Source organism: Rhipicephalus microplus, chromosome 2 (assembly GCF_043290135.1).
Source record: "Rhipicephalus microplus isolate Deutch F79 chromosome 2, USDA_Rmic, whole genome shotgun sequence".
Lineage (NCBI taxonomy): Eukaryota > Metazoa > Arthropoda > Arachnida > Ixodida > Ixodidae > Rhipicephalus > Rhipicephalus microplus.
In genome coordinates, this window is record NC_134701.1 from 133,479,837 (window position 1) to 133,507,423 (window position 27,587).

The 27,587-nt window shown below is 47.4% G+C and overlaps 34 non-coding genes across 34 annotated transcripts; all 34 read right to left on the minus strand.

Moving 5' to 3' along the window:
* Positions 1–27: 27 nt before the first annotated feature.
* On the minus strand, positions 28–146 carry TRNAL-UAA (transfer RNA leucine (anticodon UAA)). The gene is made up of 2 exons: positions 109–146; positions 28–73 (listed from the first exon to the last, which is right to left on the minus strand). It is a non-coding gene; the product is annotated as a tRNA-Leu (tRNA).
* A 1,342-nt stretch (positions 147–1,488) lies between these two features.
* On the minus strand, positions 1,489–1,607 carry TRNAL-UAA (transfer RNA leucine (anticodon UAA)). Its single transcript has 2 exons — positions 1,570–1,607; positions 1,489–1,534 (listed from the first exon to the last, which is right to left on the minus strand). It is a non-coding gene; the product is annotated as a tRNA-Leu (tRNA).
* A 1,162-nt stretch (positions 1,608–2,769) lies between these two features.
* Positions 2,770–2,888, minus strand: TRNAL-UAA (transfer RNA leucine (anticodon UAA)). The gene is made up of 2 exons: positions 2,851–2,888; positions 2,770–2,815 (listed from the first exon to the last, which is right to left on the minus strand). It is a non-coding gene; the product is annotated as a tRNA-Leu (tRNA).
* Positions 2,889–4,415: 1,527 nt separating this feature from the next.
* On the minus strand, positions 4,416–4,534 carry TRNAL-CAA (transfer RNA leucine (anticodon CAA)). The gene is made up of 2 exons: positions 4,497–4,534; positions 4,416–4,461 (listed from the first exon to the last, which is right to left on the minus strand). It is a non-coding gene; the product is annotated as a tRNA-Leu (tRNA).
* A 246-nt stretch (positions 4,535–4,780) lies between these two features.
* TRNAL-UAA (transfer RNA leucine (anticodon UAA)) lies at positions 4,781–4,899 on the minus strand. The gene is made up of 2 exons: positions 4,862–4,899; positions 4,781–4,826 (listed from the first exon to the last, which is right to left on the minus strand). It is a non-coding gene; the product is annotated as a tRNA-Leu (tRNA).
* Positions 4,900–6,109: 1,210 nt separating this feature from the next.
* TRNAL-CAA (transfer RNA leucine (anticodon CAA)) lies at positions 6,110–6,228 on the minus strand. The gene is made up of 2 exons: positions 6,191–6,228; positions 6,110–6,155 (listed from the first exon to the last, which is right to left on the minus strand). It is a non-coding gene; the product is annotated as a tRNA-Leu (tRNA).
* A 1,527-nt stretch (positions 6,229–7,755) lies between these two features.
* Positions 7,756–7,874, minus strand: TRNAL-CAA (transfer RNA leucine (anticodon CAA)). Its single transcript has 2 exons — positions 7,837–7,874; positions 7,756–7,801 (listed from the first exon to the last, which is right to left on the minus strand). It is a non-coding gene; the product is annotated as a tRNA-Leu (tRNA).
* Positions 7,875–8,484: 610 nt separating this feature from the next.
* Positions 8,485–8,603, minus strand: TRNAL-CAA (transfer RNA leucine (anticodon CAA)). Its single transcript has 2 exons — positions 8,566–8,603; positions 8,485–8,530 (listed from the first exon to the last, which is right to left on the minus strand). It is a non-coding gene; the product is annotated as a tRNA-Leu (tRNA).
* Positions 8,604–11,226: 2,623 nt separating this feature from the next.
* On the minus strand, positions 11,227–11,345 carry TRNAL-CAA (transfer RNA leucine (anticodon CAA)). Its single transcript has 2 exons — positions 11,308–11,345; positions 11,227–11,272 (listed from the first exon to the last, which is right to left on the minus strand). It is a non-coding gene; the product is annotated as a tRNA-Leu (tRNA).
* A 246-nt stretch (positions 11,346–11,591) lies between these two features.
* TRNAL-UAA (transfer RNA leucine (anticodon UAA)) lies at positions 11,592–11,710 on the minus strand. The gene is made up of 2 exons: positions 11,673–11,710; positions 11,592–11,637 (listed from the first exon to the last, which is right to left on the minus strand). It is a non-coding gene; the product is annotated as a tRNA-Leu (tRNA).
* Positions 11,711–12,871: 1,161 nt separating this feature from the next.
* Positions 12,872–12,990, minus strand: TRNAL-CAA (transfer RNA leucine (anticodon CAA)). Its single transcript has 2 exons — positions 12,953–12,990; positions 12,872–12,917 (listed from the first exon to the last, which is right to left on the minus strand). It is a non-coding gene; the product is annotated as a tRNA-Leu (tRNA).
* Positions 12,991–13,785: 795 nt separating this feature from the next.
* On the minus strand, positions 13,786–13,904 carry TRNAL-CAA (transfer RNA leucine (anticodon CAA)). The gene is made up of 2 exons: positions 13,867–13,904; positions 13,786–13,831 (listed from the first exon to the last, which is right to left on the minus strand). It is a non-coding gene; the product is annotated as a tRNA-Leu (tRNA).
* Positions 13,905–14,335: 431 nt separating this feature from the next.
* On the minus strand, positions 14,336–14,454 carry TRNAL-UAA (transfer RNA leucine (anticodon UAA)). The gene is made up of 2 exons: positions 14,417–14,454; positions 14,336–14,381 (listed from the first exon to the last, which is right to left on the minus strand). It is a non-coding gene; the product is annotated as a tRNA-Leu (tRNA).
* Positions 14,455–14,518: 64 nt separating this feature from the next.
* On the minus strand, positions 14,519–14,637 carry TRNAL-CAA (transfer RNA leucine (anticodon CAA)). Its single transcript has 2 exons — positions 14,600–14,637; positions 14,519–14,564 (listed from the first exon to the last, which is right to left on the minus strand). It is a non-coding gene; the product is annotated as a tRNA-Leu (tRNA).
* Positions 14,638–14,883: 246 nt separating this feature from the next.
* On the minus strand, positions 14,884–15,002 carry TRNAL-UAA (transfer RNA leucine (anticodon UAA)). Its single transcript has 2 exons — positions 14,965–15,002; positions 14,884–14,929 (listed from the first exon to the last, which is right to left on the minus strand). It is a non-coding gene; the product is annotated as a tRNA-Leu (tRNA).
* Positions 15,003–15,248: 246 nt separating this feature from the next.
* Positions 15,249–15,367, minus strand: TRNAL-CAA (transfer RNA leucine (anticodon CAA)). The gene is made up of 2 exons: positions 15,330–15,367; positions 15,249–15,294 (listed from the first exon to the last, which is right to left on the minus strand). It is a non-coding gene; the product is annotated as a tRNA-Leu (tRNA).
* A 430-nt stretch (positions 15,368–15,797) lies between these two features.
* TRNAL-UAA (transfer RNA leucine (anticodon UAA)) lies at positions 15,798–15,916 on the minus strand. Its single transcript has 2 exons — positions 15,879–15,916; positions 15,798–15,843 (listed from the first exon to the last, which is right to left on the minus strand). It is a non-coding gene; the product is annotated as a tRNA-Leu (tRNA).
* A 981-nt stretch (positions 15,917–16,897) lies between these two features.
* On the minus strand, positions 16,898–17,016 carry TRNAL-CAA (transfer RNA leucine (anticodon CAA)). Its single transcript has 2 exons — positions 16,979–17,016; positions 16,898–16,943 (listed from the first exon to the last, which is right to left on the minus strand). It is a non-coding gene; the product is annotated as a tRNA-Leu (tRNA).
* A 64-nt stretch (positions 17,017–17,080) lies between these two features.
* TRNAL-CAA (transfer RNA leucine (anticodon CAA)) lies at positions 17,081–17,199 on the minus strand. Its single transcript has 2 exons — positions 17,162–17,199; positions 17,081–17,126 (listed from the first exon to the last, which is right to left on the minus strand). It is a non-coding gene; the product is annotated as a tRNA-Leu (tRNA).
* A 610-nt stretch (positions 17,200–17,809) lies between these two features.
* TRNAL-CAA (transfer RNA leucine (anticodon CAA)) lies at positions 17,810–17,928 on the minus strand. Its single transcript has 2 exons — positions 17,891–17,928; positions 17,810–17,855 (listed from the first exon to the last, which is right to left on the minus strand). It is a non-coding gene; the product is annotated as a tRNA-Leu (tRNA).
* A 429-nt stretch (positions 17,929–18,357) lies between these two features.
* On the minus strand, positions 18,358–18,476 carry TRNAL-UAA (transfer RNA leucine (anticodon UAA)). The gene is made up of 2 exons: positions 18,439–18,476; positions 18,358–18,403 (listed from the first exon to the last, which is right to left on the minus strand). It is a non-coding gene; the product is annotated as a tRNA-Leu (tRNA).
* A 250-nt stretch (positions 18,477–18,726) lies between these two features.
* On the minus strand, positions 18,727–18,845 carry TRNAL-UAA (transfer RNA leucine (anticodon UAA)). The gene is made up of 2 exons: positions 18,808–18,845; positions 18,727–18,772 (listed from the first exon to the last, which is right to left on the minus strand). It is a non-coding gene; the product is annotated as a tRNA-Leu (tRNA).
* Positions 18,846–19,828: 983 nt separating this feature from the next.
* TRNAL-CAA (transfer RNA leucine (anticodon CAA)) lies at positions 19,829–19,947 on the minus strand. The gene is made up of 2 exons: positions 19,910–19,947; positions 19,829–19,874 (listed from the first exon to the last, which is right to left on the minus strand). It is a non-coding gene; the product is annotated as a tRNA-Leu (tRNA).
* A 64-nt stretch (positions 19,948–20,011) lies between these two features.
* Positions 20,012–20,130, minus strand: TRNAL-CAA (transfer RNA leucine (anticodon CAA)). The gene is made up of 2 exons: positions 20,093–20,130; positions 20,012–20,057 (listed from the first exon to the last, which is right to left on the minus strand). It is a non-coding gene; the product is annotated as a tRNA-Leu (tRNA).
* A 611-nt stretch (positions 20,131–20,741) lies between these two features.
* TRNAL-CAA (transfer RNA leucine (anticodon CAA)) lies at positions 20,742–20,860 on the minus strand. Its single transcript has 2 exons — positions 20,823–20,860; positions 20,742–20,787 (listed from the first exon to the last, which is right to left on the minus strand). It is a non-coding gene; the product is annotated as a tRNA-Leu (tRNA).
* Positions 20,861–21,289: 429 nt separating this feature from the next.
* Positions 21,290–21,408, minus strand: TRNAL-UAA (transfer RNA leucine (anticodon UAA)). Its single transcript has 2 exons — positions 21,371–21,408; positions 21,290–21,335 (listed from the first exon to the last, which is right to left on the minus strand). It is a non-coding gene; the product is annotated as a tRNA-Leu (tRNA).
* A 981-nt stretch (positions 21,409–22,389) lies between these two features.
* On the minus strand, positions 22,390–22,508 carry TRNAL-CAA (transfer RNA leucine (anticodon CAA)). Its single transcript has 2 exons — positions 22,471–22,508; positions 22,390–22,435 (listed from the first exon to the last, which is right to left on the minus strand). It is a non-coding gene; the product is annotated as a tRNA-Leu (tRNA).
* Positions 22,509–22,572: 64 nt separating this feature from the next.
* TRNAL-UAA (transfer RNA leucine (anticodon UAA)) lies at positions 22,573–22,691 on the minus strand. The gene is made up of 2 exons: positions 22,654–22,691; positions 22,573–22,605 (listed from the first exon to the last, which is right to left on the minus strand). It is a non-coding gene; the product is annotated as a tRNA-Leu (tRNA).
* A 428-nt stretch (positions 22,692–23,119) lies between these two features.
* On the minus strand, positions 23,120–23,238 carry TRNAL-UAA (transfer RNA leucine (anticodon UAA)). The gene is made up of 2 exons: positions 23,201–23,238; positions 23,120–23,165 (listed from the first exon to the last, which is right to left on the minus strand). It is a non-coding gene; the product is annotated as a tRNA-Leu (tRNA).
* A 979-nt stretch (positions 23,239–24,217) lies between these two features.
* TRNAF-AAA (transfer RNA phenylalanine (anticodon AAA)) lies at positions 24,218–24,336 on the minus strand. Its single transcript has 2 exons — positions 24,299–24,336; positions 24,218–24,263 (listed from the first exon to the last, which is right to left on the minus strand). It is a non-coding gene; the product is annotated as a tRNA-Phe (tRNA).
* Positions 24,337–25,496: 1,160 nt separating this feature from the next.
* Positions 25,497–25,615, minus strand: TRNAL-CAA (transfer RNA leucine (anticodon CAA)). The gene is made up of 2 exons: positions 25,578–25,615; positions 25,497–25,542 (listed from the first exon to the last, which is right to left on the minus strand). It is a non-coding gene; the product is annotated as a tRNA-Leu (tRNA).
* A 62-nt stretch (positions 25,616–25,677) lies between these two features.
* On the minus strand, positions 25,678–25,796 carry TRNAF-AAA (transfer RNA phenylalanine (anticodon AAA)). The gene is made up of 2 exons: positions 25,759–25,796; positions 25,678–25,723 (listed from the first exon to the last, which is right to left on the minus strand). It is a non-coding gene; the product is annotated as a tRNA-Phe (tRNA).
* Positions 25,797–27,137: 1,341 nt separating this feature from the next.
* TRNAL-CAA (transfer RNA leucine (anticodon CAA)) lies at positions 27,138–27,256 on the minus strand. Its single transcript has 2 exons — positions 27,219–27,256; positions 27,138–27,183 (listed from the first exon to the last, which is right to left on the minus strand). It is a non-coding gene; the product is annotated as a tRNA-Leu (tRNA).
* Positions 27,257–27,318: 62 nt separating this feature from the next.
* TRNAL-CAA (transfer RNA leucine (anticodon CAA)) lies at positions 27,319–27,437 on the minus strand. The gene is made up of 2 exons: positions 27,400–27,437; positions 27,319–27,364 (listed from the first exon to the last, which is right to left on the minus strand). It is a non-coding gene; the product is annotated as a tRNA-Leu (tRNA).
* Between the last annotated feature and the right edge of the window lie 150 nt (positions 27,438–27,587).

A 27,587-nucleotide genomic window follows, 5' to 3' on the forward strand; every position in this document is an offset into this window, starting at 1 on the left:
TGCTGGTAGCAAATAAAAAAAAGAGTTTGTCAGAAGTGGGATTCGAACCCACGCCCACATACGTGGACCAAAAGCCTCGTTCAACCCGTACCACTGAGCAAGGTTTCCCTTAAGTCTGGCGCCTTAGACCACTCGGCCATTCTGATACGATATGTCAGCCCCAGAAAAAGAAGACGCTGACTCTATGCTGGTAGTAAAGTAAAAAAAAAGTTTGTCTGAAGTGGGATTTGAACCCACGCCCACACACCTGGACCAGAAGCCTCGTTCAGCCCGTATCACTGAGTAAGGTTTCCCTTAAGTTTGGCTCTTCGACCACTCGGCCATGCTGACACGATATATCAGCCCCAGCAAAAGAAGACACTGACTTTGTTCTGGTAGTAAAATAAAAAAGTTTGTCAGAAGTGGGAATCACACCAACGCACACATACGTTGACCAGAAGCCTCGTTCAACTCGTATGACTGGGCACGGTTTCCCTTGAGACTAGCGCCTTCGAACACTCGGACATTCTGACACATTGTTTTAGTCCTAACCAAAGGAGACACTGGCTTTGTTCTTGTAGTAAAATAAAAAAGTTTGTCAGAAGTAGGATTCAAACCCACGCCCTCATACGTAGACCAGAAGCCTCGTTCACCCCGTATCACTGCGCAACGTTTACCTTGAGTCTGGCGCCTTAGACCACTCGGCCATTCTGATACGATATGTCAGCCTCAACAAAAGTAGACGCTGACTCTGTGCTGGTAGTAAAGTAAAAAAAATTGACGGATGTAAGATTCAAACCCACGTCGACATACTTAGACCAAAGGCCTCGTTTAACCCGTATCACCGGGCAATGTTTCCCTTAAGTCTGGTGCCTTAGACAACTCGGCCGTTCTGACACGATATATCAGCCCCAGCAAAAGAAGAGACTGACTTCGTGCTGGCAGTAAAGTAAAAAAAGGTTATCAGAAGTGGGATTCGAACCCACGCACACATACGTGGACCAGAATCCTCGTTACACTCGTATCACTGGGCAAGGTTTCCCTTAAGTCTGGCGCCTTCGACCACTCGGCCATGCTGACACAATATATCAGCCCCAGCAAAAAAAACACTGACTTTATGCTTGTAGTAAAGTAAAAAAAAGATTGTCAGAAGTGGGATTCGAACCCACGTCGACATACGTGGACCAAAGGCCTCGTTTAACCCGTATCACCGGGCAATGTTTCCGTAAGTCTGGTGCCTTAGACAACTCGACCGTTCTGACACGATATATAAGCTTCAGCAAAAGAAGACACTGACTTTGTTCTGGTAGTAAAGTAAAAAAGTGTGTCCGAAGTGGGATTCGCACCCACGCACACATACGTGGACCAGAAGCCTCGTTCAACTCGTAAGAGTGGGCACGGTTTCCCTTGAGTCTAGCGCCTTCGACCACTCGGCCATTCTGACACAATATTTCAGCCCAGCCAAAGGAGACACTGACTTTGTGCTGGTAGCAAATAAAAGAGAAAGTTTGTCAGAAGTGGGATTCGAACCAACGCCCACATACGTGGACCAGAAGCCTCATTCAACCCGTATCACTGGGCAAGGTTTCCCTTAAGTCTGGCGCCTTCGACCACTCGGCCATTCTGACACGATATTTTAGTCCTAACCAAAGGAGACACTGGCTTTGTTCTTGTACTAAAATAAAAAAAGTTTGCCAGAAGTAGGATTCAAACCCACGCCCACATACGTGGACCAGAAGCCTCGTTCAACCCGTACCACTGCGCAAGGTTTCCCTTAAGTCTGGCGCCTTAGACCACTCGGCCATTCTGATACGATATGTAAGCCTGAGCAAAAGAAGACGCTGACTCTGTGCTGGTAGTAAATTGAAAAAAATTGACAGAAGTGAGATTCGAACCCACGCACACATACGTGGAACAGAAGCCTCGTTCAACTCGCATCACCGGGCAAGGTTTCCCTTAAGTCTGGCGCCTTCGACCACTCGGCCATGCTGGAACAATATATCAGCCCCAGCAAAAAAAAACACTGACTTTGTGCTGGTAGTAAAGTAAAAAAAAGATTGTCAGAAGTGGGATTCGAACCCACGTCCACATACGTGGACCAAAGGCCTCGTTTAACCCGTATCACCGGGCAATGTTTCCCTTAAGTCTGGTGCCTTAGACAACTCGGCCGTTCTGACACGATATATAAGCTCCAGCAAAAGAAGACACTGACATAGTTCTGGTAGTACAGTAAAAAAAAGTTTGTCAGAAGTGGGATTCGCACCCACGCACACATACGTTGACCTAAAGCCTCGTTCAACTCGTATGACTGGGCACGGTTTCGATTGAGTCTAGCGCCTTCGACCACTCAGCCATTGTGACACAATATTTCAGCCCAGCAAAAGGAGACACTGACTTTGTTCTTGTAGTAAAAGAAAAACTGTTTGTCAGAAGTAGGACTCAAACCCACGCCCTCATACATGGACCAGAAGCCTCGTTCAACCCGTATCACTGCGAAAGGTTTACCTTGAGTCTGGCGCCTTAGACCACTCAACCATTCTGATACGATATGTCAGCCTCAGCAAAAGAAGCCGCTGACTCTGTGCTGGTAGTAAAGTAAAAAGAATTGACGGAAGTGAGATTCGAACCCACGCACACATACGTGGACCAGAAACCTCGTTCAACTCCCATCACCGAGCAAGGTTTCCCTTCAGTCTGGCGCCTTAGACCACTCGGCCATTCTGATACAATATATCAGCCCCAGCAAAAGGAGACACTGACTTTGTTCTGTTAGAGAAGTAAAAAAAAGTTTGTCAGAAGTGGGATTCGAACCCACGCCCACATACGCGGACCAGAAGCCTCGTTCAACCCGTATCACTGGGCAAGGTATCCCTTAAGACTGGAGCCTTATACCACTCGGCCATTCTGACACGATATTTCAGCCCCAGCAAAAGGAGACACTGACATTGTGTTGGTAAAAAAGTAAAAAAAGAGCTTCTCAGAAGTGGGATTTCAATCCACGCCCACATACGTAGACCAGAAGCCTTGTTCAACCCGTATCACTGGACAAGTCTTCCCTAAAGTCTGGCGCCTTGGACTATTCGGCCATTCTGACACGATATTTCAGCCCAGCAAAAGGAGACACTGACTTTCTTCTGGTAGTAAAGTAAAAAAAATTGTCAGAAGTGGGATTCGAACCCACGCACACATACGTGGACCAGAAGCCTCGTTCAACTTGTATCACTGGGCAAGGTTTGCCTTGAGTCTGGCGCCTTAGACCACGTGGCCATTCTGATAAGATATGTCAGCCCCAGCAAAAGAAGACGCTGACTTTATGCTCGTAGTAAAGTAAAAAAAGAGTTTGTCTGAAGTGGGATTTGAACCCACGCCCACACACCTGGACCAGAAGCCTCGTTCAACCCGTATCACTGAGCAAGGTTTCCCTAAAGTCTGGCGCCTTCGACCACTCGGCCATTCTGAAACGATATATCAGCCCCAGCAAAAAAAACACTGACTTTATGCTGGTAGTAAAGTAAAAAAAAAGATTGTCAGAAGTGGGATTCGAACCCATGCCCACATACGTGGACCAGAAGCCTCGTTTACCCGTATCACCGGGCAATGTTTCCCTTAAGTCTGATGCCTTAGATAACTCGGCCGTTCTGACACGATATATAAGCTTCAGCAAAAGAAGACACTGACTTTGTTCTGGTAGTAAAGTAAAAAAAGTTTGTCAGAAGTGGGATTCGCACCCACGCACACATACGTTGACCAGAAGCCTCGTTCAACCCGTATCACTGGGCAAGGTTTCCCTTGAGTCTGGCGCCTTAGACCACTTGGCCATTCTGACACGATATACCAGCCCCAGCAAAAGAAGACACTGACCTCGTGCTGGTATTAAAGTAAAAAAAGTTTGTCAGAAGTGGGATCCAAACCCACGCACACATACGTGGACCAGAAGCCTCGTTACACTCGTATCACTGGGCACGGTTTCCCTTAAGTCTGGCGCCTTTGACTACTCGGCCATTCTGACACAATATTTCAGCCCAGCAAAAGAAGACACTGACTTTGTTCTGGTAGTAAAGTAAAAAAAGTTTGTCAGCATAGGATTCGAACCCACGCCCACATACGTTGACCAGAAGCCTCGTTCAACCCGTATCACTGGGCAAGGTTTCCCTTGAGTCTGGAGCCTTAGACCAGTCGGCCATTCTGACACGATATTTCAGCCCCAGCAAAAGGAGACACTGACTTTGTGCTGGTAGTAAAGTAAAAAAAATGCCGGAAGTGAGATTCGAACCCAAGCACACATACGTGGACCAGAAGCCTCGTTAAACTCGCATCACCGCGCAAGGTTTCCCTTCAGTCTGGCGCCTTAGACCACTCGGCCATTCTGATACGATATATCAGCCCCAGCAAAAGGAGACACTGACTTTGTTCTGTTAGTGAAGTGAAAAAAAGTTTGTCAGAAGTGGGATTCGAACCCACGCCCACATACGTAGACCAGAAGCCTCGTTCAACCCGTATCACTGGGCAAGGTTTCCCTTGAGTCTGGCGCCTTAGACCACTCGGCCATTCTGACACGATATATCAGCCCCAGCAAAAGAAGAGACTGACTTCGTGCTGGCAGTAAAGTAAAAAAAGATTGTCAGAAGTGGGATTCAAACCCACGTCGACATACTTAGACCAAAGGCCTCGTTTAACCCGTATCACCGGGCAATGTTTCCCTTAAGTCTGGTGCCTTAGACAACTCGGCCGTTCTGACACGATATATCAGCACCAGCAAAAGAAGACACTGACTTTGTTCGGGTAGTAAAGTAAAAAAGTTTGTCAGAAGTGGGATTCGAACCCACGCCCACATACGTGGACCAGAAGCCTCGTTCAACCCGTACCACTGAGCAAGGTTTCCCTTAAGTCTGGCGCCTTAGACCACTCGGCCATTCTGATACGATATGTCAGCCCCAGAAAAAGAAGACGCTGACTCTATGCTGGTAGTAAAGTAAAAAAAAGAGTTTGTCTGAAGTGGGATTTGAACCCACGCCCACACACCTGGACCAGAAGCCTCGTTCAGCCCGTATCACTGAGTAAGGTATCCCTTAAGTTTGGCGCCTTCGACCACTCGGCCATGCTGACACGATATATCAGCCCCAGCAAAAGAAGACACTGACTTTGTTCTGGTAGTAAAATAAAAAAGTTTGTCAGAAGTGGGAATCACACCAACGCACACATACGTTGACCAGAAGCCTCGTTCAACTCGTATGACTGGGCACGGTTTCTCTTGAGACTAGCGCCTTCGAACACTCGGACATTCTGACACATTGTTTTAGTCCTAACCAAAGGAGACACTGGCTTTGTTCTTGTAGTAAAATAAAAAAGTTTGTCAGAAGTAGCATTCAAACCCACGCCCTCATACGTAGACCAGAAGCCTCGTTCACCCCGTATCACTGCGCAACGTTTACCTTGAGTCTGGCGCCTTAGACCACTCGGCCATTCTGATACGATATGTCAGCCTCAACAAAAGTAGACGCTGACTCTGTGCTGGTAGTAAAGTAAAAAAAAATTGACGGATGTAAGATTCGAACCCACGCACACATACGTGGACCAGAAGCCTCGTTCAACTCGCATCACAGAGCAAGGTTTCCCTTACGTCTGGGGCCTTAGAGCACTCGGCCATTCTGACACGATATATCAGCCCCAGCAAAAGAAGAGACTGACTTCGTGCTGGCAGTAAAGTAAAAAAAGTTTATCAGAAGTGGGATTCGAACCCACGCACACATACGTGGACCAGAATCCTCGTTACACTCGTATCACTGGGCAAGGTTTCCCTTAAGTCTGGCGCCTTCGACCACTCGGCCATGCTGACACAATATATCAGCCCCAGCAAAAAAAACACTGACTTTATGCTGGTAGTAAAGTAAAAAAAAGATTGTCAGAAGTGGGATTCGAACCCACGTCGACATACGTGGACCAAAGGCCTCGTTTAACCCGTTCCTGCATGGGCTCTGAAGAGAGCCTGCAGTATTCTGTAAATAAATAAGTAACACCGGGCAATGTTTCCGTAAGTCTGGTGCCTTAGACAACTCGACCGTTCTGACACGATATATCAGCCCAGCAAAAGGAGACACTGACTTTCTTCTGGTAGTAGATTAAAAAATTTTGTCAGAAGTGGGATTCGAACCCACGCACACATACGTGGACCAGAATCCTCGTTCAACTCGTATGACTGGGCAAGGTTTCCCTTGAGTCTAGCACCTTCAACCACTCGGCCATTCTGGCACAATATTTCAGCCCAGCAAAAGGAGACACTGACTTTGTGCTGGTAGTAAATTTTAAAAAATTGACAGAAGTGAGATTCGAACCCACGTCCACATACGTGGACCAAAGGCCTCGTTTAACCCGTATCACCGGGCAATGTTTCCCTTAAGTCTGGTGCCTTAGACAACTCGGCCGTTCTGACACAATATATAAGCTCCAGCAAAAGAAGACACTGACTTTGTTCTGGTAGTAAAGTAAAAAAAAAGTTTTTCAGAAGTGGGAATCGCACCCACGCACACATACGTTGACCTAAAGCCTCGTTCGACTCGTATGACTGGGCACAGTTTCCATTGAGTCTAGCGCCTTCGACCACTCAACCATTGTGACACAATATTTCAGCCCAGCAAAAGGAGAGACTGACTTTGTTCTTGTAGTAAAATAAAAAATGTTTGTCAGAAGTAGGACTCAAACCCCCGCCCTCATACGTGGACAAGAAGCCTCGTTCAACCCGTATCACTGCGAGAGGTTTACCTTGAGTCTGGCGCCTTAGACCACTCGGCCATTCTGATACGATATGTCAGCCTCAGCAAAAGAAGACGCTGACTCTGTGCTGGTAGTAAATTGAAAAAAATTGACAGAAGTGAGATTCGAACCCACGCACACATACGTGGAACAGAAGCCTCGTTCAACTCGCATCACCGGGCAAGGTTTCCCTTAAGTCTGGCGCCTTCGACCACTCGGCCATGCTGGAACAATATATCAGCCCCAGCAAAAAAAAACACTGACTTTGTGCTGGTAGTAAAGTAAAAAAAAGATTGTCAGAAGTGGGATTCGAACCCACGTCCACATACGTGGACCAAAGGCCTCGTTTAACCCGTATCACCGGGCAATGTTTCCCTTAAGTCTGGTGCCTTAGACAACTCGGCCGTTCTGACACGATATATAAGCTCCAGCAAAAGAAGACACTGACATAGTTCTGGTAGTACAGTAAAAAAAAGTTTGTCAGAAGTGGGATTCGCACCCACGCACACATACGTTGACCTAAAGCCTCGTTCAACTCGTATGACTGGGCACGGTTTCGATTGAGTCTAGCGCCTTCGACCACTCAGCCATTGTGACACAATATTTCAGCCCAGCAAAAGGAGACACTGACTTTGTTCTTGTAGTAAAAGAAAAACTGTTTGTCAGAAGTAGGACTCAAACCCACGCCCTCATACATGGACCAGAAGCCTCGTTCAACCCGTATCACTGCGAAAGGTTTACCTTGAGTCTGGCGCCTTAGACCACTCAACCATTCTGATACGATATGTCAGCCTCAGCAAAAGAAGCCGCTGACTCTGTGCTGGTAGTAAAGTAAAAAGAATTGACGGAAGTGAGATTCGAACCCACGCACACATACGTGGACCAGAAACCTCGTTCAACTCCCATCACCGAGCAAGGTTTCCCTTCAGTCTGGCGCCTTAGACCACTCGGCCATTCTGATACAATATATCAGCCCCAGCAAAAGGAGACACTGACTTTGTTCTGTTAGAGAAGTAAAAAAAAGTTTGTCAGAAGTGGGACTCAAACCCACGCCCTCATACATGGACCAGAAGCCTCGTTCAACCCGTATCACTGCGAAAGGTTTACCTTGAGTCTGGCGCCTTAGACCACTCGGCCATTCTGATACGATATGTCAGCCTCAACAAAAGTAGACGCTGACTCTGTGCTGGTAGTAAAGTAAAAAAAAATTGACGGATGTAAGATTCGAACCCACGCACACATACGTGGACCAGAAGCCTCGTTCAACTCGCATCACAGAGCAAGGTTTCCCTTACGTCTGGGGCCTTAGAGCACTCGGCCATTCTGACACGATATATCAGCCCCAGCAAAAGAAGAGACTGACTTCGTGCTGGCAGTAAAGTAAAAAAAGTTTATCAGAAGTGGGATTCGAACCCACGCACACATACGTGGACCAGAATCCTCGTTACACTCGTATCACTGGGCAAGGTTTCCCTTAAGTCTGGCGCCTTCGACCACTCGGCCATGCTGACACAATATATCAGCCCCAGCAAAAAAAACACTGACTTTATGCTGGTAGTAAAGTAAAAAAAAGATTGTCAGAAGTGGGATTCGAACCCACGTCGACATACGTGGACCAAAGGCCTCGTTTAACCCGTAACACCGGGCAATGTTTCCGTAAGTCTGGTGCCTTAGACAACTCGACCGTTCTGACACGATATATCAGCCCAGCAAAAGGAGACACTGACTTTCTTCTGGTAGTAGATTAAAAAATTTTGTCAGAAGTGGGATTCGAACCCACGCACACATACGTGGACCAGAATCCTCGTTCAACTCGTATGACTGGGCAAGGTTTCCCTTGAGTCTAGCACCTTCAACCACTCGGCCATTCTGGCACAATATTTCAGCCCAGCAAAAGGAGACACTGACTTTGTGCTGGTAGTAAATTTTAAAAAATTGACAGAAGTGAGATTCGAACCCACGTCCACATACGTGGACCAAAGGCCTCGTTTAACCCGTATCACCGGGCAATGTTTCCCTTAAGTCTGGTGCCTTAGACAACTCGGCCGTTCTGACACAATATATAAGCTCCAGCAAAAGAAGACACTGACTTTGTTCTGGTAGTAAAGTAAAAAAAAAGTTTTTCAGAAGTGGGAATCGCACCCACGCACACATACGTTGACCTAAAGCCTCGTTCGACTCGTATGACTGGGCACAGTTTCCATTGAGTCTAGCGCCTTCGACCACTCAACCATTGTGACACAATATTTCAGCCCAGCAAAAGGAGAGACTGACTTTGTTCTTGTAGTAAAATAAAAAATGTTTGTCAGAAGTAGGACTCAAACCCCCGCCCTCATACGTGGACAAGAAGCCTCGTTCAACCCGTATCACTGCGAGAGGTTTACCTTGAGTCTGGCGCCTTAGACCACTCGGCCATTCTGATACGATATGTAAGCCTGAGCAAAAGAAGACGCTGACTCTGTGCTGGTAGTAAATTGAAAAAAATTGACAGAAGTGAGATTCGAACCCACGCACACATACGTGGAACAGAAGCCTCGTTCAACTCGCATCACCGGGCAAGGTTTCCCTTAAGTCTGGCGCCTTCGACCACTCGGCCATGCTGGAACAATATATCAGCCCCAGCAAAAAAAAACACTGACTTTGTGCTGGTAGTAAAGTAAAAAAAAGATTGTCAGAAGTGGGATTCGAACCCACGTCCACATACGTGGACCAAAGGCCTCGTTTAACCCGTATCACCGGGCAATGTTTCCCTTAAGTCTGGTGCCTTAGACAACTCGGCCGTTCTGACACGATATATAAGCTCCAGCAAAAGAAGACACTGACATAGTTCTGGTAGTACAGTAAAAAAAAGTTTGTCAGAAGTGGGATTCGCACCCACGCACACATACGTTGACCTAAAGCCTCGTTCAACTCGTATGACGGCACGGTTTCGATTGAGTCTAGCGCCTTCGACCACTCAGCCATTGTGACACAATATTTCAGCCCAGCAAAAGGAGACACTGACTTTGTTCTTGTAGTAAAAGAAAAACTGTTTGTCAGAAGTAGGACTCAAACCCACGCCCTCATACATGGACCAGAAGCCTCGTTCAACCCGTATCACTGCGAAAGGTTTACCTTGAGTCTGGCGCCTTAGACCACTCAACCATTCTGACACGATATTTCAGCCCCAGCAAAAGGAGACACTGACATTGTGTTGGTAAAAAAGTAAAAAAAGAGCTTCTCAGAAGTGGGATTTCAATCCACGCCCACATACGTAGACCAGAAGCCTTGTTCAACCCGTATCACTGGACAAGTCTTCCCTAAAGTCTGGCGCCTTGGACTATTCGGCCATTCTGACACGATATTTCAGCCCAGCAAAAGGAGACACTGACTTTCTTCTGGTAGTAAAGTAAAAAAAATTGTCAGAAGTGGGATTCGAACCCACGCACACATACGTGGACCAGAAGCCTCGTTCAACTTGTATCACTGGGCAAGGTTTGCCTTGAGTCTGGCGCCTTAGACCACGTGGCCATTCTGATAAGATATGTCAGCCCCAGCAAAAGAAGACGCTGACTTTATGCTCGTAGTAAAGTAAAAAAAGAGTTTGTCTGAAGTGGGATTTGAACCCACGCCCACACACCTGGACCAGAAGCCTCGTTCAACCCGTATCACTGAGCAAGGTTTCCCTAAAGTCTGGCGCCTTCGACCACTCGGCCATTCTGAAACGATATATCAGCCCCAGCAAAAAAAACACTGACTTTATGCTGGTAGTAAAGTAAAAAAAAAGATTGTCAGAAGTGGGATTCGAACCCATGCCCACATACGTGGACCAGAAGCCTCGTTTACCCGTATCACCGGGCAATGTTTCCCTTAAGTCTGATGCCTTAGATAACTCGGCCGTTCTGACACGATATATAAGCTTCAGCAAAAGAAGACACTGACTTTGTTCTGGTAGTAAAGTAAAAAAAGTTTGTCAGAAGTGGGATTCGCACCCACGCACACATACGTTGACCAGAAGCCTCGTTCAACCCGTATCACTGGGCAAGGTTTCCCTTGAGTCTGGCGCCTTAGACCACTTGGCCATTCTGACACGATATACCAGCCCCAGCAAAAGAAGACACTGACCTCGTGCTGGTATTAAAGTAAAAAAAGTTTGTCAGAAGTGGGATCCAAACCCACGCACACATACGTGGACCAGAAGCCTCGTTACACTCGTATCACTGGGCACGGTTTCCCTTAAGTCTGGCGCCTTTGACTACTCGGCCATTCTGACACAATATTTCAGCCCAGCAAAAGGAGACACTGACTTTGTGCTGGTAGTAAAGTAAAAAAAATGCCGGAAGTGAGATTCGAACCCAAGCACACATACGTGGACCAGAAGCCTCGTTAAACTCGCATCACCGCGCAAGGTTTCCCTTCAGTCTGGCGCCTTAGACCACTCGGCCATTCTGATACGATATATCAGCCCCAGCAAAAGGAGACACTGACTTTGTTCTGTTAGTGAAGTGAAAAAAAGTTTGTCAGAAGTGGGATTCGAACCCACGCCCACATACGTAGACCAGAAGCCTCGTTCAACCCGTATCACTGGGCAAGGTTTCCCTTGAGTCTGGCGCCTTAGACCACTCGGCCATTCTGACACGATATATCAGCCCCAGCAAAAGAAGAGACTGACTTCGTGCTGGCAGTAAAGTAAAAAAAGATTGTCAGAAGTGGGATTCAAACCCACGTCGACATACTTAGACCAAAGGCCTCGTTTAACCCGTATCACCGGGCAATGTTTCCCTTAAGTCTGGTGCCTTAGACAACTCGGCCGTTCTGACACGATATATCAGCACCAGCAAAAGAAGACACTGACTTTGTTCGGGTAGTAAAGTAAAAAAGTTTGTCAGAAGTGGGATTCGAACCCACGCCCACATACGTGGACCAGAAGCCTCGTTCAACCCGTACCACTGAGCAAGGTTTCCCTTAAGTCTGGCGCCTTAGACCACTCGGCCATTCTGATACGATATGTCAGCCCCAGAAAAAGAAGACGCTGACTCTATGCTGGTAGTAAAGTAAAAAAAAGAGTTTGTCTGAAGTGGGATTTGAACCCACGCCCACACACCTGGACCAGAAGCCTCGTTCAGCCCGTATCACTGAGTAAGGTATCCCTTAAGTTTGGCGCCTTCGACCACTCGGCCATGCTGACACGATATATCAGCCCCAGCAAAAGAAGACACTGACTTTGTTCTGGTAGTAAAATAAAAAAGTTTGTCAGAAGTGGGAATCACACCAACGCACACATACGTTGACCAGAAGCCTCGTTCAACTCGTATGACTGGGCACGGTTTCTCTTGAGACTAGCGCCTTCGAACACTCGGACATTCTGACACATTGTTTTAGTCCTAACCAAAGGAGACACTGGCTTTGTTCTTGTAGTAAAATAAAAAAGTTTGTCAGAAGTAGCATTCAAACCCACGCCCTCATACGTAGACCAGAAGCCTCGTTCACCCCGTATCACTGCGCAACGTTTACCTTGAGTCTGGCGCCTTAGACCACTCGGCCATTCTGATACGATATGTCAGCCTCAACAAAAGTAGACGCTGACTCTGTGCTGGTAGTAAAGTAAAAAAAAAATTGACGGATGTAAGATTCGAACCCACGCACACATACGTGGACCAGAAGCCTCGTTCAACTCGCATCACAGAGCAAGGTTTCCCTTACGTCTGGGGCCTTAGAGCACTCGGCCATTCTGACACGATATATCAGCCCCAGCAAAAGAAGAGACTGACTTAGTGCTGGCAGTAAAGTAAAAAAAGTTTATCAGAAGTGGGATTCGAACCCACGCACACATACGTGGACCAGAATCCTCGTTACACTCGTATCACTGGGCAAGGTTTCCCTTAAGTCTGGCGCCTTCGACCACTCGGCCATGCTGACACAATATATCAGCCCCAGCAAAAAAAACACTGACTTTATGCTGGTAGTAAAGTAAAAAAAAGATTGTCAGAAGTGGGATTCGAACCCACGTCGACATACGTGGACCAAAGGCCTCGTTTAACCCGTAACACCGGGCAATGTTTCCGTAAGTCTGGTGCCTTAGACAACTCGACCGTTCTGACACGATATATCAGCCCAGCAAAAGGAGACACTGACTTTCTTCTGGTAGTAGATTAAAAAATTTTGTCAGAAGTGGGATTCGAACCCACGCACACATACGTGGACCAGAATCCTCGTTCAACTCGTATGACTGGGCAAGGTTTCCCTTGAGTCTAGCACCTTCAACCACTCGGCCATTCTGGCACAATATTTCAGCCCAGCAAAAGGAGACACTGACTTTGTGCTGGTAGTAAATTTTAAAAAATTGACAGAAGTGAGATTCGAACCCACGTCCACATACGTGGACCAAAGGCCTCGTTTAACCCGTATCACCGGGCAATGTTTCCCTTAAGTCTGGTGCCTTAGACAACTCGGCCGTTCTGACACAATATATAAGCTCCAGCAAAAGAAGACACTGACTTTGTTCTGGTAGTAAAGTAAAAAAAAAGTTTTTCAGAAGTGGGAATCGCACCCACGCACACATACGTTGACCTAAAGCCTCGTTCGACTCGTATGACTGGGCACAGTTTCCATTGAGTCTAGCGCCTTCGACCACTCAACCATTGTGACACAATATTTCAGCCCAGCAAAAGGAGAGACTGACTTTGTTCTTGTAGTAAAATAAAAAATGTTTGTCAGAAGTAGGACTCAAACCCCCGCCCTCATACGTGGACAAGAAGCCTCGTTCAACCCGTATCACTGCGAGAGGTTTACCTTGAGTCTGGCGCCTTAGACCACTCGGCCATTCTGATACGATATGTCAGCCTCAGCAAAAGAAGACGCTGACTCTGTGCTGGTAGTAAAGTAAAAAGAATTGACGGAAGTGAGATTCGAACCCACGCACACATACGTGGACCAGAAACCTCGTTCAACTCGCATCACCGAGCAAGGTTTCTCTTCAGTCTGGCGCCTTAGACCACTCGGTCATTCTGATACAATATATCAGCCCCAGCAAAAGGAGACACTGACTTTGTTCTGTTAGTGAAGTAAAAAAAAGTTTATCAGAAGTAGGATTCGAACCCACGCCCACATACGTGGACCAGAAGCCTCGTTCAACCCGTATCACTGGGCAAGGTAACCCTTGAGTCTGGAGCCTTAGACCACTCGGCCATTCTGACACGATATTTCAGCCCCAGCAAAAGGAGACACTGACTTTGTGCTGGTAAAAAAGTAAAAAAAAGATTGTCAGAAGTGGGATTCGAACCCACGTCGACATACGTGGACCAAAGTCCTTGTTTAACCCGTATCACCGGGCAATGTTTCCCTAAGTCTGGTGCCTTAGACAACTCGACCGTTCTGACACGATATAAAAGCTGGAGCAAAAGAAGACACTGACTTTGTTCTGGTAGTAAAGTAAAAAAAGTTTCTCAGAAGTGGGATTCGCACCCACGCACATATACGTGGACCAGAAGCCTCGTTCAACTCGTATGAGTGGGCACGGTTTCCTTTGAGTCTAGCGCCTTTGACCACTCGGCCATTCTGACACAATATTTCAGCCCAGCAAAAGGAGACACTGACTTTGTGCTGGTAGCAAATAAAAAAAAGAGTTTGTCAGAAGTAGGATTCGAACCCACGCCCACATACGTGGACCAGAAGCCTCATTCAACCCGTATTACTGGGCAAGGTTTCCCTTAAGTCTGGCGCCTTCGACCACTCGGCCAATCTGACACAATATTTTAGTCCTAACCAAAGGAGACACTGGCTTTGTTCTTGTACTAAAATAAAAAAAGTTTGTCAGAAGTAGGATTCGAACCCACGCCCACATACGTGGACCAGAAGCCTCGTTCAACCCGTATCACTGCGCAAGGTTTACCTTGAGTCTGGCGCCTTAGACCACTCGGCCATTCTGATACGATATGTCAGCCTCAGCAAAAGAAGACGCTGACTCTGTGCTGGTAGTAAAGTAAAAAAAGTTTGTCAGCATAGGATTCGAACCCACGCCCACATACGTGGACCAGAAGCCTCGTTCAACCCGTATCACTGGGCAAGGTTTGCCTTGAGTCTGGCGCCTTAGACCACTTGGCCATTCTGACACGATATACCAGCCCCAGCAAAAGAAGACACTGACTTAGTGCTCGTATTAAAGTAAAAAAAGTTTGTCAGAAGTGGGATTCGAACCCACGCACACATACGTGGACCAGAAGCCTCGTTACACTCGTATCACTGGGCACGGTTTCCCTTAAGTCTGGCGCCTTTGACTACTCGGCCATTCTGACACAATATTTCAGCCCAGCAAAAGGAGACACTGACTTTGTTCTGGTAGTAAAGTAAAAAAAGTTCGTGAGAATAGGATTCGAACCCACGCCCACATACGTTGACCAGAAGCCTCGTTCAACCCGTATCACTGGGCAAGGTTTCCCTTGAGTCTGGAGCCTTAGACCACTCGGCCATTCTGACACGATATTTCAGCCCCAGCAAAAGGAGACACTGACTTTGTTCTGTTAGTGAAGTAAAAAAAAGTTTGTCAGAAGTGGGATTCGAACCCACGCCCACATACGTAGACCAGAAGCCTCGTTCAACCCGTATCACTGGGCAAGGTTTCTCTTGAGTCTGGCGGCTTAGACCACTCGGCCATTCTGACACGATATATCAGCCCCAGCAAAAGAAGAGACTGACTTCGTGCTGGTAGTAAAGGAAAAAAAATATTGTCAAAAGTGGGATTCAAACCCACGTCGACATACTTGGACCAAGGCCTCGTTTAACCCGTATCACCGGGCAATGTTTCCCTTAAGTCTGGTGCCTTAGACAACTCGGCCGTTCTGACACGGTGTATAAGCTGCAGCAAATGAAGACACTGACTTTGTTCTGGTAGTAAAGTAAAAAAGTTTGTCAGAAGTGGGATTCGCACCCACGCACACATACGTGGACCGGAAGCCTCGTTCAACTAGTATGACTGGGCACGGTTTCCCTTGAGTCTAGCGCCTTCGACCACTCGGCCATTCTGACACAATATTTCAGCCCAGCAAAAGGAGACACTGACTTTGTGCTGGTAGCAAATGAAAAAAAGAGTTTGTCAGAAGTGGGATTCGAACCCACGCCCACATACGTGGACCAGAAGCCTCGTTCAACCCGTACCACTGCGCAAGGTTTCCCTTAAGTTTGGCGCCTTAGACCACTCGGCCATTCTGATACAATATGTCAGCCCCAGAAAAAGAAGACGCTTTCTCTGTGCTGGTAGTAAAGTAAAAAAAGAGTTTGTCTGAAGTGGGATTTGAACCCACGCCCACACACCTGGACCAGAAGCCTCGTTCAGCCCGTATCACTGAGCAAGGTTTCCCTTAAGTTTGGCGCCTTCGACCACTCGGCCATGCTGACAAGATATATCAGCCCCAGCAAAAGAAGACACTGACTTTGTTCTGGTAGTAAAGTAAAGTAAAGTTTGTCAGAAGTGGGATTCACACCCACGCACACATACGTTGACCAGAAGCCTCGTTCAACTCGTATGACTGGGCACGGTTTCCCTTGAGACTAGCGCCTTCGACCACTCGGACATTCTGACACATTGTTTTAGTCCTAACCAAAGGAGACACTGGCTTTGTTCTTGTAGTAAAATAAAAAAAGTTTGTCAGAAGTAGGATTCAAACCCACGCCCTCATACGAAGACCCGAAGCCTCGTTCACCCCGTATCACTGCGCAACGTTTACCTTGAGTCTGGCGCCTTAGACCACTCGGCCATTCTGATACAATATGTCAGCCACAACAAAAGTAGACGCTGACTCTGTGCTGGTAGTAAAGTAAAAAAAAATTGATGGATGTGAGATTCGAACCCACGCACACATACGTGGACCAGAAGCCTCGTTCAACCCGTACCACTGCGCAAGGTTTACCTTGAGTCTGGCGCCTTAGACCACTCGGCCATTCTGATACGATATGTCAGCCTCAGCAAAAGAAGACGCTGACTCTGTGCTGGTAGTAAAGTAACAAGAATTGACGGAAGTGAGATTCGAACCCACGCACACATACGTAGACCAGAAACCTCGTTCAACTCGCATCACCGAGCAAGGTTTCCCTTCAGTCTGGCGCCTTAGACCACTCGGCCATTCTGATACAATATATCAGCCCCAGCAAAAGGAGACACTGACTTTGTTCTGTTAGTGAAGTAAAAAAAGTTTGTCAGAAGTGGGATTCGAACCCACGCCCACATACGTGGACCAGAAGCCTCGTTCAACCCGTATCACTGGGCAAGGTTTCCCTTGAGTCTGGCGCCTTAGACCACTTGGCCATTCTTACACGATATACCAGCCCCAGCAAAAGAAGACACTGACCTCGTGCTGGTATTAAAGTAAAAAAAGTTTGTCAGAAGTGGGATTCGAACCCACGCACACATACGTGGACCAGAATTTTCGTTCAACCCGTATCACTGCGCAAGGTTTACCTTGAGTCTGGCGCCTTAGACCACTCGGCCATTCTGATACGATATGTCAGCCTCAGCAAAAGAAGACGCTGACTCTGTGCTGGTAGTAAAGTAAAAAAAGTTTGTCAGCATAGGATTCGAACCCACGCCCACATACGTGGACCAGAAGCCTCGTTCAACCCGTATCACTGGGCAAGGTTTGCCTTGAGTCTGGCGCCTTAGACCACTTGGCCATTCTGACACGATATACCAGCCCCAGCAAAAGAAGACACTGACTTCGTGCTCGTATTAAAGTAAAAAAAGTTTGTCAGAAGTGGGATTCGAACCCACGCACACATACGTGGACCAGAAGCCTCGTTACACTCGTATCACTGGGCACGGTTTCCCTTAAGTCTGGCGCCTTTGACTACTTGGCCATTCTGACACAATATTTCAGCCCAGCAAAAGGAGACACTGACTTTGTTCTGGTAGTAAAGTAAAAAAGTTCGTGAGAATAGGATTCGAACCCGCGCCCACATACGTTGACCAGAAGCCTCGTTCAACCTGTATCACTGGGCAAGGTTTCCCTTGAGTCTGGAGCCTTAGACCACTCGGCCATTCTGACACCATATTTCAGCCCCAGCAAAAGGAGACACTGACTTTGTTCTGTTAGTGAAGTAAAAAAAAGTTTGTCAGAAGTGGGATTCGAACCCACGCCCACATACGTAGACCAGAAGCCTCGTTCAACCCGTATCACTGGGCAAGGTTTCTCTTGAGTCTGGCGGCTTAGACCACTCGGCCATTCTGACACGATATATCAGCCCCAGCAAAAGAAGAGACTGACTTCGTGCTGGTAGTAAAGGAAAAAAAGATTGTCAAAAGTGGGATTCAAACCCACGTCGACATACTTGGACCAAGGCCTCGTTTAACCCGTATCACCGGGCAATGTTTCCCTTAAGTCTGGTGCCTTAGACAACTCGGCCGTTCTGACACGATGTATAAGCTGCAGCAAATGAAGACACTGACTTTGTTCTGGTAGTAAAGTAAAAAAGTTTGTCAGAAGTGGGATTCGCACCCACGCACACATACGTGGACCGGAAGCCTCGTTCAACTAGTATGACTGGGCACGGTTTCCCTTGAGTCTAGCGCCTTCGACCACTCGGCCATTCTGACACAATATTTCAGCCCAGCAAAAGGAGACACTGACTTTGTGCTGGTAGCAAATGAAAAAAAGAGTTTGTCAGAAGTGGGATTCGAACCCACGCCCACATACGTGGACCAGAAGCCTCGTTCAACCCGTACCACTGCGCAAGGTTTCCCTTAAGTTTGGCGCCTTAGACCACTCGGCCATTCTGATACAATATGTCAGCCCCAGAAAAAGAAGACGCTTTCTCTGTGCTGGTAGTAAAGTAAAAAAAGAGTTTGTCTGAAGTGGGATTTGAACCCACGCCCACACACCTGGACCAGAAGCCTCGTTCAGCCCGTATCACTGAGCAAGGTTTCCCTTAAGTTTGGCGCCTTCGACCACTCGGCCATGCTGACAAGATATATCAGCCCCAGCAAAAGAAGACACTGACTTTGTTCTGGTAGTAAAGTAAAGTAAAGTTTGTCAGAAGTGGGATTCGAACCCACGCCCACATACGTGGACCAGAAGCCTCGTTCAACCCGTACCACTGCGCAAGGTTTCCCTTAAGTTTGGCGCCTTAGACCACTCGGCCATTCTGATACAATATGTCAGCCCCAGAAAAAGAAGACGCTTTCTCTGTGCTGGTAGTAAAGTAAAAAAAGAGTTTGTCTGAAGTGGGATTTGAACCCACGCCCACACACCTGGACCAGAAGCCTCGTTCAGCCCGTATCACTGAGCAAGGTTTCCCTTAAGTTTGGCGCCTTCGACCACTCGGCCATGCTGACAAGATATATCAGCCCCAGCAAAAGAAGACACTGACTTTGTTCTGGTAGTAAAGTAAAGTAAAGTTTGTCAGAAGTGGGATTCACACCCACGCACACATACGTTGACCAGAAGCCTCGTTCAACCCGTATGACTGGGCACGGTTTCCCTTGAGACTAGCGCCTTCGACCACTCGGACATTCTGACACATTGTTTTAGTCCTAACCAAAGGAGACACTGGCTTTGTTCTTGTAGTAAAATAAAAAAAGTTTGTCAGAAGTAGGATTCAAACCCACGCCCTCATACGTAGACCCGAAGCCTCGTTCACCCCGTATCACTGCGCAACGTTTACCTTGAGTCTGGCGCCTTAGACCACTCGGCCATTCTGATACAATATGTCAGCCACAACAAAAGTAGACGCTGACTCTGTGCTGGTAGTAAAGTAAAAAAAAAATTGACGGATGTGAGATTTGAACCCACGCACACATACGTGGACCAGAAGCCTCGTTCAACCCGTATCACTGCGCAAGGTTTACCTTGAGTCTGGCGCCTTAGACCACTCGGCCATTCTGATACGATATGTCAGCCTCAGCAAAAGAAGACGCTGACTCTGTGCTGGTAGTAAAGTAACAAGAATTGACGGAAGTGAGATTCGAACCCACGCACACATACGTAGACCAGAAACCTCGTTCAACTCGCATCACCGAGCAAGGTTTCCCTTCAGTCTGGCGCCTTAGACCACTCGGCCATTCTGATACAATATATCAGCCCCAGCAAAAGGAGACACTGACTTTGTTCTGTTAGTGAAGTAAAAAAAAGTTTGTCAGAAGTGGGATTCGAACCCACGCCCACATACGTGGACCAGAAGCCTCGTTCAACCCGTATCACTGGGCAAGGTTTCCCTTGAGTCTGGCGCCTTAGACCACTTGGCCATTCTTACACGATATACCAGCCCCAGCAAAAGAAGACACTGACCTCGTGCTGGTATTAAAGTAAAAAAAGTTTGTCAGAAGTGGGATTCGAACCCACGCACACATACGTGGACCAGAATTTTCGTTCAACCCGTATCACTGCGCAAGGTTTACCTTGAGTCTGGCGCCTTAGACCACTCGGCCATTCTGATACGATATGTCAGCCTCAGCAAAAGAAGACGCTGACTCTGTGCTGGTAGTAAAGTAAAAACAGTTTGTCAGCATAGGATTCGAACCCACGCCCACATACGTGGACCAGAAGCCTCGTTCAACCCGTATCACTGGGCAAGGTTTGCCTTGAGTCTGGCGCCTTAGACCACTTGGCCATTCTGACACGATATACCAGCCCCAGCAAAAGAAGACACTGACTTCGTGCTCGTATTAAAGTAAAAAAAGTTTGTCAGAAGTGGGATTCGAACCCACGCACACATACGTGGACCAGAAGCCTCGTTACACTCGTATCACTGGGCACGGTTTCCCTTAAGTCTGGCGCCTTTGACTACTTGGCCATTCTGACACAATATTTCAGCCCAGCAAAAGGAGACACTGACTTTGTTCTGGTAGTAAAGTAAAAAAAGTTCGTGAGAATAGGATTCGAATCCACGCCCACATACGTTGACCAGAAGCCTCGTTCAACCCGTATCACTGGGCAAGGTTTCCCTTGAGTCTGGAGCCTTAGACCACTCGGCCATTCTGACACGATATTTCAGCCCCAGCAAAAGGAGACACTGACTTTGTTCTGTTAGTGAAGTAAAAAAAAGTTTGTCAGAAGTGGGATTCGAACCCACGCCCACATACGTAGACCAGAAGCCTCGTTCAACCCGTATCACTGGGCAAGGTTTCTCTTGAGTCTGGCGGCTTAGACCACTCGGCCATTCTGACACGATATATCAGCCCCAGCAAAAGAAGAGACTGACTTCGTGCTGGTAGTAAAGGAAAAAAAGATTGTCAAAAGTCGGATTCAAACCCACGTCGACATACTTGGACCAAGGCCTCGTTTAACCCGTATCACCGGGCAATGTTTCCCTTAAGTCTGGTGCCTTAGACAACTCGGCCGTTCTGACACGATGTATAAGCTGCAGCAAATGAAGACACTGACTTTGTTCTGGTAGTAAAGTAAAAAAGTTTGTCAGAAGTGGGATTCGCACCCACGCACACATACGTGGACCGGAAGCCTCGTTCAACTAGTATGACTGGGCACGGTTTCCCTTGAGTCTAGCGCCTTCGACCACTCGGCCATTCTGACACAATATTTCAGCCCAGCAAAAGGAGACACTGACTTTGTGCTGGTAGCAAATGAAAAAAAGAGTTTGTCAGAAGTGGGATTCGAACCCACGCCCACATACGTGGACCAGAAGCCTCGTTCAACCCGTACCACTGCGCAAGGTTTCCCTTAAGTTTGGCGCCTTAGACCACTCGGCCATTCTGATACAATATGTCAGCCCCAGAAAAAGAAGACGCTTTCTCTGTGCTGGTAGTAAAGTAAAAAAAGAGTTTGTCTGAAGTGGGATTTGAACCCACGCCCACACACCTGGACCAGAAGCCTCGTTCAGCCCGTATCACTGAGCAAGGTTTCCCTTAAGTTTGGCGCCTTCGACCACTCGGCCATGCTGACAAGATATATCAGCCCCAGCAAAAGAAGACACTGACTTTGTTCTGGTAGTAAAGTAAAGTAAAGTTTGTCAGAAGTGGGATTCACACCCACGCACACATACGTTGACCAGAAGCCTCGTTCAACTCGTATGACTGGGCACGGTTTCCCTTGAGACTAGCGCCTTCGACCACTCGGACATTCTGACACATTGTTTTAGTCCTAACCAAAGGAGACACTGGCTTTGTTCTTGTAGTAAAATAAAAAAAGTTTGTCAGAAGTAGGATTCAAACCCACGCCCTCATACGTAGACCCGAAGCCTCGTTCACCCCGTATCACTGCGCAACGTTTACCTTGAGTCTGGCGCCTTAGACCACTCGGCCATTCTGATACAATATGTCAGCCACAACAAAAGTAGACGCTGACTCTGTGCTGGTAGTAAAGTAAAAAAAATTGACGGATGTGAGAATCGAACCCACGCACACATACGTGGACCAGAAGCCTCGTTCAACCCGTACCACTGCGCAAGGTTTACCTTGAGTCTGGCGCCTTAGACCACTCGGCCATTCTGATACGATATGTCAGCCTCAGCAAAAGAAGACGCTGACTCTGTGCTGGTAGTAAAGTAACAAGAATTGACGGAAGTGAGATTCGAACCCACGCACACATACGTAGACCAGAAACCTCGTTCAACTCGCATCACCGAGCAAGGTTTCCCTTCAGTCTGGCGCCTTAGACCACTCGGCCATTCTGATACAATATATCAGCCCCAGCAAAAGGAGACACTGACTTTGTTCTGTTAGTGAAGTAAAAAAAAGTTTGTCAGAAGTGGGATTCGAACCCACGCCCACATACGTGGACCAGAAGCCTCGTTCAACCCGTATCACTGGGCAAGGTTTCCCTTGAGTCTGGCGCCTTAGACCACTTGGCCATTCTTACACGATATACCAGCCCCAGCAAAAGAAGACACTGACCTCGTGCTGGTATTAAAGTAAAAAAAGTTTGTCAGAAGTGGGATTCGAACCCACGCACAGATACGTGGACCAGAATTCTCGTTACACTCGTATCACTGGGCATGGTTTCCCTTAAGTCTGGCGCCTTTGACTACTCGGCCATTCTGACACAATATTTCAGCCCAGCAAAAGGAGACACTGACTTTGTTCTGGTAGTAAAGTAAAAAAAGTTTGTCAGCATAGGATTCGAACCCACGCCCACATACGTTGACCAGAAGCCTCGTTCACCCCGTATCACTGCGTAACATTTACCTTGAGTCTGGCGCCTTAGACCACTCGGCCATTCTGATACGATATGTCAGCCTCAACAAAAGTAGACGCTGACTCTGTGGTGGTAGTAAAGTAAAAAAAATTGACGGATGTAAGATTCGAACCCACGCACACATACGTGGACCAGAAGCCTCGTTCAACTCGCATCACCGAGCAAGATTTCCCTTCAGTATGGCGCCTTAGACCACTCGGCCATTCTGATACGATATATCAGCCCCAGCAAAAGGAGACACTGACTTTGTTCTGTTAGTGAAGTAAAAAAAAGTTTGTCAGAAGTGGGATTCGAACCCACGCACACATACGTGGACCAGAATCCTCGTTACACTCGTATCACTGGGCAAGGTTTCCCTTAAGTCTGGCGCCTTCGACCACTCGGCCATTCTGACACAATATTTCAGCCCTGCAAAAGGAGACACTGACTTTGTTCTGGTAGTAAAGTAAAAAAAAGTTTGTCAGAATAGGATTCGAACCCAGGCCCACATACGTGGACCAGAAGCCTCGTTCAACACGTATCACTGGGCAAGGCTTCCCTTGAGTCTGGAGCCTTAGACCACTCGGCCATTCTGACACGAAATTTCAGCCCCAGCAAAAGGAGACACTGACTTTGTGCTGGTAGTAAAGTAAAAAAAAGAGCTTCTCAGAAGTGGGATTTCAACCCACGCCCACATACGTAGACCAGAAGCCTCGTTCAACCCGTATCACTGGGCAATGTTTCCCTTATGTCTGGCGCCTTCCACCACTCGGCCATGCTGACACAGTATATCAGCCCCAGCAAAAAAAAACTGACTTTGTTCTGGTAGTAAAGTAAAAAAAAGTTTGTCAGAAGTGGGATTCGCACCCACGCACACATACGTTGACCTAAAGCCTCGTTCAACTCGTATGACTGGGCACGGTTTCCATTGAGTCTAGCGCCTTCGACCACTCAGCCATTGTGACACAATATTTCAGCCCAGCAAAAGGAGACACTGACTTTGTTCTTGTAGTAAAAGAAAAAATGTTTGTCAGAAGTAGGACTCAAACCCACGCCCTCATACGTGGACCAGAAGCCTCGTTCAACCCGTATCACTGCGCAAGGTTTACCTTGAGTCTGGCGCCTTAGACCACTCGGCCATTCTGATACGATATGTCAGCCTCAGCAAAAGAAGCCGCTGACTCTGTGCTGGTAGTAAAGTAAAAAGAATTGACGGAAGTGAGATTCGAACCCACGCACACATACGTGGACCAGAAACCTCGTTCAACTCCCATCACCGAGCAAGGTTTCCCTTCAGTCTGGCGCCTTAGACCACTCGGCCATTCTGATACAATATATCAGCCCCAGCAAAAGGAGACACTGACTTTGTTCTGTTAGAGAAGTAAAAAAAAGTTTGTCAGAAGTGGGATTCGAACCCACGCCCACATACGTGGACCAGAAGCCTTGTTCAACCCGTATCACTGGGCAAGGTATCCCTTTAGTCTGGAGCCTTATACCACTCGGCCATTTTGACACGATATTTCAGCCCCAGCAAAAGGAGACACTGACATTGTGTTGGTAAAAAAGTAAAAAAGAGCTTCTCAGAAGTGGGATTTGAATCCACGCCCACATACGTAGACCAGAAGCCTTGTTCAACCCGTATCACTGGACAAGGCTTCCCTAAAGTCTGGCGCCTTGGACCATTCGGCCATTCTGACACGATATTTCAGCCCAGCAAAAGGAGACACTGACTTTCTTCTGGTAGTAAAGTAAAAAAAATTGTCAGAAGTGGGATTCGAACCCACGCACACATACGTGGACCAGAAGCCTCGTTCAACTTGTATCACTGGGCAAGGTTTGCCTTGAGTCTGGCGCCTTAGACCACGTGGCCATTCTGATAAGATATGTCAGCCCCAGCAAAAGAAGACTCTGACTTTATGCTCGTAGTAAACTAAAAAAAGAGTTTGTCTGAAGTGGGATTTGAACCCACGCCCACACACCTGGACCAGAAGCCTCGTTCAACCCGTATCACTGAGCAAGGTTTCCCTAAAGTCTGGCGCCTTCGACCACTCGGCCATTCTGACACAATATATCAGCCCCAGCAAAAAAACACTGACTTTATGCTGGTAGTAAAGTAAAAAAAAGATTGTCAGAAGTGGGATTCGAACCCACGCCCACATACGTGGACCAGAAGCCTCGTTTACCCGTATCACCGGGCAATGTTTCCCTTAAGTCTGATGCCTTAGATAACTCGGCCGTTCTGACACGATATATAAGCTTCAGCAAAAGAAGACACTGATTTTGTTCTGGTAGTAAAGTAAAAAAAGTTTGGCAGAAGTGGGATTCGCACCCACGCACACATACGTTGACCAGAACCCTCGTTCAACCCGTATCACTGCGCAAGGTTTACCTTGAGTCTGGCGCCTTAGACCACTCGGCCATTCTGATACGATATGTCAGCCTCAGCAAAAGAAGACGCTGACTCTGTGCTGGTAGTAAAGTAAAAAAATTGACGGAAGTGAGATTCGAACCCACGCACACCTACGTGGACCAGAAGCTTCCTTCAACTCGCATCACCGAGCAAGGTTTCCCTTCAGTCTGGCGCCTTAGACCACTCGGTCATTCTGATGCGATATATCAACCCCAGCAAAAGGAGACACTGACTTTGTTCTGTTAGTGAAGTAAAAGAAAGTTTGTCAGAAGTGGGATTCGAACCCACGTCCAAATACGTGGCCCAGAAGCCTCGTTCAACCCGTATCACTGGGCAAGGTTTCCCTTGAGTCTGGCGCCTTAGACCACTCGGCCAATCTGACACGATATATCAGCCCAGCAAAAGGAGACACTGACTTTCTTCTGGTAGTAGATTAAAAAATTTTGTCAGAAGTGGGATTCGAACCCACGCACACATACGTGGACCAGAATCCTCGTTCAACCCGTATCACTGGGCAAGGTATCCCTTTAGTCTGGAGCCTTATACCACTCGGCCATTCTGACACGATATTTCAGCCCCAGCAAAAGGAGACACTGACATTGTGTTGGTAAAAAAGTAAAAAAGAGCTTCTCAGAAGTGGGATTTGAATCCACGCCCACATACGTAGACCAGAAGCCTTGTTCAACCCGTATCACTGGACAAGGCTTCCCTAAAGTCTGGCGCCTTGGACCATTCGGCCATTCTGACACGATATTTCAGCCCAGCAAAAGGAGACACTGACTTTCTTCTGGTAGTAAAGTAAAAAAAATTGTCAGAAGTGGGATTCGAACCCACGCACACATACGTGGACCAGAAGCCTCGTTCAACTTGTATCACTGGGCAAGGTTTCCCTTGAGTCTGGCGCCTTAGACGACGTGGCCATTCTGATACGATATGTCAGCTCCAGCAAATGAAGACGCTGACTCTGTGCTGGTAGTAAAGTAAAAAAATTGACAGAAGTGGTATTCGAACCCATGCACACATACGTGGACCAGAAGCCTCGTTCAACTCGTATCACTGGGCAAGGTTTGCCTTGAGTCTGGCGCCTTAGACCACGTGGCCATTCTGATAAGATATGTCAGCCCCAGCAAAAGAAGACGCTGACTTTATGCTCGTAGTAAAGTAAAAAAAGAGTTTGTCTGAAGTGGGATTTGAACCCACGCCCACACACCTGGACCAGAAGCCTCGTTCAACCAGTATCACTGAGCAAGGTTTCCCTAAAGTCTGGCGCCTTCGACCACTCGGACATTGTGACACAATATATCAGCCCCAGCAAAAAAACACTGACTTTATGCTGGTAGTAAAGTAAAAAAAAGATTGTCACAAGTGGGATTCGAACCCACGCCCACATACGTGGACCAGAAGCCTCGTTTACCCGTATCACCGGGCAATGTTTCCCTTAAGTCTGATGCCTTAGATAACTCGGCCGTTCTGACACGATATATAAGCTTCAGCAAAAGAAGACACTGACTTTGTTCTGGTAGTAAAGTAAAAAAAGTTTGTCAGAAGTGGGATTCGCACCCACGCACACATACGTTGACCAGAAGCCTCGTTCAACCCGTATCACTGCGCAAGGTTTACCTTGAGTCTGGCGCCTTAGACCACTCGGCCATTCTGATACGATATGTCAGCCTCAGCAAAAGAAGACGCTGACTCTGTGCTGGTAGTAAAGTAAAAATATTGACGGAAGTGAGATTCGAACCCACGCACACCTACGTGGACCAGAAGCTTCCTTCAACTCGCATCACCGAGCAGGGTTTCCCTTCAGTCTGGCGCCTTCGACCACTCGGTCATTCCGATGCGATATATCAACCCCAGCAAAAGGAGACACTGACTTTGTTCTGTTAGTGAAGTAAAAGAAAGTTTGTCAGAAGTGGGATTCGAACCCACGTCCAAATACGTGGCCCAGAAGCCTCGTTCAACCCGTATCACTGGGCAAGGATTCCCTTGAGTCTGGCGCCTTAGACCACTCGGCCAATCTGACACGATATATCAGCCCAGCAAAAGGAGACACTGACTTTCTTCTGGTAGTAGATTAAAAAATTTTGTCAGAAGTGGGATTCGAACCCACGCACACATACGTGGACCAGAATCCTCGTTCAACTCGTATGACTGGGCAAGGTTTCCCTTGAGTCTAGCACCTTCAACCACTCGGCCATTCTGACACAATATTTCAGCCCAGCAAAAGGAGACACTGACTTTGTGCTGGTAGTAAATTTAAAAAAATTGACAGAAGTGAGATTCGAACCCACGTCCACATACGTGGACCAAAGGCCTCGTTTAACCCGTATCACCGGGCAATGTTTCCCTTAAGT